The sequence below is a fragment of the Phacochoerus africanus genome, chromosome 9 (genome assembly GCF_016906955.1).
Source record: "Phacochoerus africanus isolate WHEZ1 chromosome 9, ROS_Pafr_v1, whole genome shotgun sequence".
In the NCBI taxonomy this organism is placed as follows: domain Eukaryota; kingdom Metazoa; phylum Chordata; class Mammalia; order Artiodactyla; family Suidae; genus Phacochoerus; species Phacochoerus africanus.
This window is the reverse complement of record NC_062552.1, coordinates 34,196,611-34,204,792: the sequence shown is the minus strand read 5'-3', so window position 1 is coordinate 34,204,792 and position 8,182 is coordinate 34,196,611. Positions and strand designations below refer to the sequence as shown.

At 41.6% G+C, this 8,182-nt stretch overlaps 1 non-coding gene across 1 annotated transcript; it reads left to right on the top strand.

Moving 5' to 3' along the window:
• Nucleotides 1-1,056: 1,056 nt before the first annotated feature.
• Nucleotides 1,057-1,187, top strand: LOC125136956 (small nucleolar RNA SNORA70). Its single transcript, XR_007137281.1, has one exon. It is a non-coding gene; the product is annotated as a small nucleolar RNA SNORA70 (small nucleolar RNA).
• Nucleotides 1,188-8,182: the final 6,995 nt, after the last annotated feature.

The following is an 8,182-nucleotide window of genomic DNA, read 5'->3' as shown; positions in this document are numbered from 1 at the left end:
ATCCATGGGTCAAAAAGAAACTTCAAGGGAAATTGGAGAATTTTTTTAACAAAATGAAAATAAAAACACAACATCGAAAATTACATGCGGAGTTCCCATTGTGACTCAGCAGTAGTGAACCTGACTAGTATTCATGAAGATTCAGGTTTGATCCCTGGCCTTGCTCAGGGGGTTAAGGACCTGGCATTGCCATGAGCCGTGGTGTAGGTGGCAGACACAGCTTGGATCTGGTGTTGCTATGGCTGTGGCGAAGTCTGGCAGGTACAGCTCCGATTTGACCCCTAGCCTGGGAACTTTTATACGCTGTGTGTGCGGCCCTTAAAAAACCACAAACAAACAAACAAACAAACAGAACACTGTAAATAAACTATAGTAAAAAAATTTAAAGTAATTTTTTTCTTTTTGTCTTTTTCTAGGGCCACACCTGTGGCATATGGAGGTTCCCAGGCTAGAGGTCGAATTGGAGCTACAGCGCCGGCCTACACCAGAGCCACAGCAACTTGAGATCTGAGCCGCGTCTGTGACCTACACCACAGCTCAGGGCAACGCCGGATCCTTAACCCACTGAGCAAGGCCAGGGATCGAACCTGCAACCTCATGGTTCCTAGTTGGATTCCTTAACCACTGAGCCAAGATGGGAAATACATTTTTTTGTTTTTTTTTTTGTTTTTTTGCCATTTCTTGGGCCGCTCCCACGGCATATGGAAGTTCCCAGGCGAGGGGTCCAATCAGAGCTGTAGCCGCTGGCCTACGCCAGAGCCACAGCAACGCAGGATCCGAGCCGCGTCTGCAACCTACACCACAGTTCACGGCATCGCTGGATTGTTAACCCACTGAGCAAGGGCAGGGTTCCTAGTCGGATTCGTTAACCACTGCGCCACGACAGGAACTCCCAATTTTTTGTTTTTTTTAATTACAGGAGACAGCTAAGTCATGCTTAGAAGTAAATGTTACTGTGTTAAGTGGTTCTAACGGAAAAGAAGAAAGGTCATGATTCAATAATCAAAGCTTCCATCTAAGTAACTAGAAAAGGAAGAATAAGTAAATCCAAAGTATTTGCAGCCGGTTAGGCCCACGGCTCTTTTCCCTATGGGAGTCCGGTGTGCAATGCCTGCAAACAGCAGCCTCCTAGGTAGTGTATGCAGCCTGTTGCTTATAGGTTGCCCTAAGGGACCTTGGAAACAGCCCTCTCCAGTGGACAGTCACGACTGGCCTGCTGTCTCCAATCTCAGCTCCAGACAGGTATGTGCAGTGCCTTTGGAAAGCCCCAGGGCACGGTGGCCAGGGTCCGCATTGGCCAAGTCATAATGTCCATCCACACCAAGCTGCAGAACAAGGAGCATGTGACTGAGGCACTACACAGGGCCAAGTTCAAGTTCCCTGGCCGCCAGAAGATCCACATCTCCAGGGAGTTACTAAGTTCAACACAGATGAACTTGAAAACATGGTGGCAGAAAAGTGGCTTATCCCGGATGGCTGTGGGGTCAAATACATTCCTATCTTGGCCCCCTGGACAAATGGCAGGCCATGCACTCATGAGAGTCTTGACAGCGTTGTCCCCTCCTTAACGCTCACCAATAAATCCTACTTTCCTGTCAAAATAAATAAATAAATAAATAAAATCCAAAGTAAGCAGATTAAGGGAATGATAAAATAAAAGCAAAAATCAATGAAATTCCAAACAGAAAGATAATGAAACCAAAAGCTGATTCTTTGAAAAAGTAAGTAAAAGAAATAAACTTGCGAGGCCGAAAGACAAATTCTGTTCATTTTCTTAATAGTGTCTTTTACAGAGTAATAGTTTTTGATTTTGAGGCAGTCTGATATATCAACGTTTTATTTTATAGATCATGATTTGATGTCATATTTATGAACTCTTTGTCTAACCCAAGATTATGAAGATTTTCTCCTATGTTTTCTTCTAAAAGTTTCAGAGTTTTATGTTTAGGATAATGAGCTATTTTGGTTTTAATTTTTCTTGTCTTTTTTTTTTTTTTTTGCCATTCTCTTGGGCCGCTCCCGTGGCATATGGAGGTCCCCACGCTAGGGGTCAAATCAGAGCTATAGCCGCCGGCCTATGCCAGAGCCACAGCAATGCGGGATCCAAGCCTCGTCTGCAACCTACACCACAGCTCACGGCAATGCTGGATCCTTAACCCACTGAGCAAGGCCAGGGATTGAACCCTCAACCTCATGGTTCCTAGTCGGATTCGTTAACCACTGAGCCACGATGGGAACTCCAGTTTTAATTTTTGTATAAAGTTATAGTTTAGTTGAAGATGATGATGATGATTGTATATGGATGTTTAAATGTTGTTCCAACACCTAATGTTGAAAAAACAATCCTTTCTCCCCTGAATTGTCTTTGTACTTTTGTCAAAAAGAAATAGGCTTAGTCTATTTCTAAACTCTCTATTCTATTCCACTGACTATGTGACTATCCTTTACCATTATTATAATGTCTTGTAGTAAATCTTTTTAATAGTTGTCTTAAAAATCAGATATTATGGAGTTCCCTTCATGGCTTAGTGGTTAACGAACCCGACTAGTATCCATGAGGACACAGGTTCAATCCCTGGCCTTGCTGAGTGGGTTAAGGATCTGGCATTGCCGTGAGCTGTGGTGTAGGTCTCAGACGCAGCTCGGATCCTGAATTGCTATGGCTGTGGTATAGGCCAGCAGCTGCAGGTCTGATTGGACCCTTAGCCTGGGAACCTCCATATGCTGCAGGTGCAGCCCTAGAAAGACAAAAGAAAAAAAAATCAGATATTATGAATTCTCCAGGTTTATCCTTTTTTTTGAAGTTGTTTTTGGTATCCAAGTTCCTTTGCCTTTCCACATAAATTTTAAGATCAGTGTGTTTATGTCTACAAAAATTCCTGCTGAAATTTTTAATGGTTTTTTTTTGGTCTTTTTTTTTTTTTTTTTTTTTTTTTAGCTATTTCTTGGGCTGCTCCCACGGCATATGGAGGTTCCCAGGCTAGGGGTTGAATCGGAGCTGTAGCCACCGGCCTGGGATCCGAGCCGCGTCTGCAACCTACACCACAGCTCACGGCAACGCCGGATCCTTAACCCACTGAGCAAGGGCAGAGACCGAACCCTCAACCTCATGGTTCCTAGTCGGATTCGTTAACCACTGCGCCATGACGGGAACTCCCCTGCTGGAATTTTTAAATGAAATTGATAGATCCTTTAAGAATAATTGACATCTTAACTGTATTGAAGCACCCAGTCCCTTAATATAGTATTTACCTGTATCTAGGTCTTTGATTTATTTCATCATAATTTTGTAGTTTTTCAGCAGACATATGTTGAACAAGCTTTGTTAGAACATTTCATTTTCTTGAGGCTTTTGTAAATGGTATTTTAAGAATTTTAACATCCAGAGTTCCTGCTGTGGCACAGTGGATTAAGAACCCAGCAGCAGCAGCTTGGGTTGCCGTGGAGGTGCGGATCCGATCCCTGGCCCAGTGCAGTGGGTTAAAAGGATCCAGTGTTGCTGCAGCTGTGGTGTAGGTTGCAGCTTCACCTTGGATTTGATTCCTAGCCTGGGAGCTTCCAACATGCCATGGGTGAGGCCATAAGAAAAAAACCGATATCCAATTGCTAATGGCTAATGTATAGAATTATCAATTTTTGTCTGTTGACCTTGAATTCTACAAAGTTTTAAAACTCACTTATTAATTTTAGGAACTTTTTTTGTAGAGTTTTTAGGATTTTCTATGTAGACCTCATGTCCTGTGTTATGGAATCCTCTTCTTTCTTCCTTTCCAATCAATACCTCCCCCCCGCCCCCACCTTACTGCACTGACTAGGACTTCCAGTAGCATTTGATTGAGTGGTAAGTGTTTATCCTTGCCTTGTTCCTGATCTTGTTACCAAGTCCCAGCTCACCCTGCCACCCCAGGACAGGCCAATTGAGATACAAAGTGTTGGGGCAAGGAATAGCAACTTTATTTGGAAAGTCAGCAGACTGAGAAGATGGCAGACTAGTGTTCCAAAGAACCGTTTTACCCAAGTTAGAATTCAGGCTTGTTTTATACTAAAAGGGGAGATTGTGTGGCTGTTTGTTGCAAACCTCTTGGTGCAGTCAACCCTTGAGGGGAAGTGATAATCCTTTGTTCTTACAGTTATACATGTAGGTCTGGCCATGATGTTTCTGGAAAACCTCCAACAAGGCAAATGTTATTCTCTGTTCTGCAACTTTATATCTCTATATGAATGAAAAGTGTTACACCTTTAAAGGTCAAGCCTGGGAAGCAGAGCCTTGAGAAAGGGCTATTATGTATATTTCAGACCATAGGCAACATTCCTTTACAGAAGAGCAGAGACAGAATGACTAAGCACGGGCCAAAGAGCACAAAGGTTAGAACTAAAGAAATAGATTCAATATAGAGGCAGGTTTGTTTTTCAGGTTTCTTACACTCTCAGTGCAAAAGCATTCAGACTCTAATCATTATATAGGATTGTGTGTGTGTGTGTGTGTGTGTGTGTGTGTGTGTGGAGAGAGAGACATATAAATGTATATGTAAGCATATTACATTGTGATAATTAAATATGTATATACCCTTCTCTTTTATTACTAGTTTTTAATCATAAATGATTATTGAATTTTGTCTAATGATTTTACTGCTTTAATGTGATCATGAAGCTTGATTTTTATGTTTGACAATATGAATTGCATTCATTGAGATTTTATTTCATTTTATGTATTTTATTTTTTTGCTTTCTAGGGCCACATGTGTGGCATATGGAGGTTCCCAAGCTAGGGGTCAAAGCAGAGCTGCAGTCACCAGCCTACACCACAGCTCACAGCCAGGCTGGATCCTGAACCAATGAATAAGGCCAGGGATCGAACTCTCATCCTCATGGATACTAGTGGGGTTTGTTACCACTGAGCCACAATGGGAATTCCAGATATTTTAATATTTAAACAGCCTTACATTCCTGGGATAAACCCTACTTGGCCAAGGTGTAGAACTCTTTTTCTACATTGTAGGATTTGATTCATTAATATTTTGTTTAGGACTTTTGCTTCTAATGTTCGTGAAGGATGTTTGTCTGCAAATTTCTTTTCTTCTCTTGTCTTATCTGGTTTTGGTATCAGAATAATGCTTGATGTCCTATAATACTTTGGAAAATGTTCTTTCCTCTTTTATTTTCTGGAAGTGATTGTGTAGGATTGGTGTAATTTCTTCTTTATATATTTTGTAGAATTCAACAACGAAGCCATCTGGCCCTCAATTTTTAAGGTTTTTTTTCTTTTTCTTTTTCTTTTTAGGGCCGCACCCAAGGCATATGGAGGTTCCCGAGCTGGGGGTTTATTTGGAGCTGTAGCGGTGTCTGTAAACTATAACACAGCTCACGGCAATGCTGGATCCCATTTAGCGAAGCCAGGGATTGAACCTGCATCCTCATGGATCCTAGTCGGGTTCATTAACCACTGAGCCACGAAGAGAACTCCATTTAAGTTATTTTTCAAAAATTAAAACTATTGAGTCAATTAAAAAAAACAGAGAACTATTCAGGTAAATTATTTCTTCTTGGGTGATGGTATTCTGCAGTTTTTAAGGAACTGATTCATATCAATTGGTTCATTTATATGTATAGAGATGTTTAGTATTTCCATTCTAATGTCTGCAGGGTCAAATCATGATCTATAAAATAAAACATTGATATATCAGACTGTATCAAAATAAAAAACTATTGTTCTGTAAAAAATACTATTAAGAAAATGAAAAGAGAATTTCTGTCGTGGCTCAGTGGTAATGAACCTAACTAGTATACGTGAGGATGCAGGTTCATTCCCTGGCATGGCTCAGTGGGTTAAGAATTTGGCGTTGCCGCGAGCTGTGGTGTAAGTTGCAGATGCAGCTCAGATCCCCTGTTGCTGTGGCTGTGGTGTAGGCTGGCAGCTACAGCTCCAATTCAACCCTTAGCCTGGGAGATTCCACATGCCTTGGGTGTGGCCCTAGACAAAAAAGAAAGAAAGAAAATGAAAAGAGAAGTTACAGACTAGGAGAAAATATTTGCAAATCATATATCCCACACATTTGTATCCAGGATATATAAAGAACTGGCCATATTCAACAGTAAGAAAACAATATTTTTTTTGTCTTTTTAGGGCCGCACCCGCAGCATATGGAGGTTCCCAGGCTAGGGGTCGAATTGGAGCTGCAGCTGCCAGCCTATGCCACAGCCATAGCCACATGGGATCCAACCATGATCCGAACTACACCATAGCTCATGGCAATGCCAGATCCTTAACCCACTGAGCAAGGCCAAGGACTGAACCTACGTCCTCATGGATACTAGTCAGATTCGTTTCCCCTGAGCCACGATGGGAACTCCATAATACAATTTTTTTTTTTTTTTTGGTCTTTTTACCATTTCTTGGGCCGCTCCCGCGGCATATGGAGGTTCCCAGGCTAGGGGTCTAATTGGAGCTGTAGCTGCCAGCCTACGCCAGAGCCACAGCAACGAGGGATCCGAGCCGTGTCTGCGGGCTGCGACCTACACCACAGCTCATGGCAATGCCGGATCCTTAACCCACTGAGCAAGGCCAGGGATCGAACCCGCAGCCTCATGGTTCCTAGTCGGATTCGTTAACCACTGCGCCATGATGGGAACTCCAATATAATACAATTTTTTAAGTGGGCAAAAGATTTAAGCAGCTAGCTCACCAAATAAAATATATGGATGACAAATAAGCACCCGAAGATACTCAATCTCATTTGCTCTTATGGAAGGCAAATTAAAACTGCAGTAAGATACACACCAATTAGAATGCCTATGATTAAAAAAAAAAACAAACCTGACAATACCAAGTGCTGGTGAAGATGTGAAGCAGCTGGAACTCTTATCCATTGCTGATGGGTATGCAAAGTGGTACAAGCACTCTAGATAACAGTTTGGCAGTTTATAAACTGGAATATATATGTACCTTGTTACCCAGGACTCACACTTAGCTGTTTGCCTTATATAAGTGAATCTTATGTTCACACAAAAACCAAATGCAGGCATTCCCTGGTGGCCTCACAATTAAGGATCTGACATTGTCACTGCTGTGGTGTGGGTCACAGCTGTGGCACCAGTTCAATCCCTGACCCAGAAACTTCTGCATGCCACCAGCATGCCCACTCCCCACCACCACAAAAACAAAAAAAGAAACAAACAAACAAAAAACCACAAAGGTTTATAGAGAGAGCTGTTCTATTCATAATTGTCTAGAAAGAACTCAAGTGTTCTTTCTGTAGGAAAATGGATACACAAACTATGAGTAATAAAGAGAACAAACTATTCACAAATGCAACAACATGAAAGAGTTTCACAAGCTGAGTGAAAGAAGCCAGTCTCCAACGATTACATATTGTATGACTCCATCTACATGACACTCCAGAAAGGACAAACCTATGGGGACAACGAATAGGTCTGTGATTGTTAGGAGTTAGGAACAGGGGAAAGGTTTGACCATAAAATCAAGTGGGATGCAGAAGGGATGGCTGCAGTGATGGAACTGTTTTGTATCCTCATTGTGCAGTAATTACACTAATCTACATGCATTAAAACTTACAGAACTGTGCACTAAAAAAACCAAGTTAACTATACACATTGTTAGTTATCAAGAACATGAAATTTAAACTACAGTGAAATACCACTTCACACCCACTAGAATGGCTGAAATTAAATACACAGGCAAAACCAAATGCTGATAAGGGTATGGAGCAACCACCACCCTCATCTGTCACCTGGAATCAGTGTGGCAGTTTCTCATGAAGTTAAACATACACTTACTCTATGACTCAGCAATTTCACCTCTAGGTATGTATAAGAGAAATGAAAACACATGCACACAAAAAGACTTGTACAGGAATGCTCATAGCATCTTTGTTTATAATCACCTGAAAAAATATAATGATAATTGAAAGAAGCCCAACCACTGGAGAATATATATACTATGACTCTATGTATATGGAGTTCAAGAACAGTCAAAATTGATGTCCCCTGGTGGTGCAACAGGTTAAGGATCTGGCATTGCCACTGCAGTGGCTCTGGATACTGCTATGGCATGGGTTCAATCCCTGGCCCAGGAATTATTATTGTCATCATTATTATTATTATTATTATTATTTTGCCTTTTCTAGTGCTGCATCCGCGGCATATGGAAGTTCCCAGGCCAGGG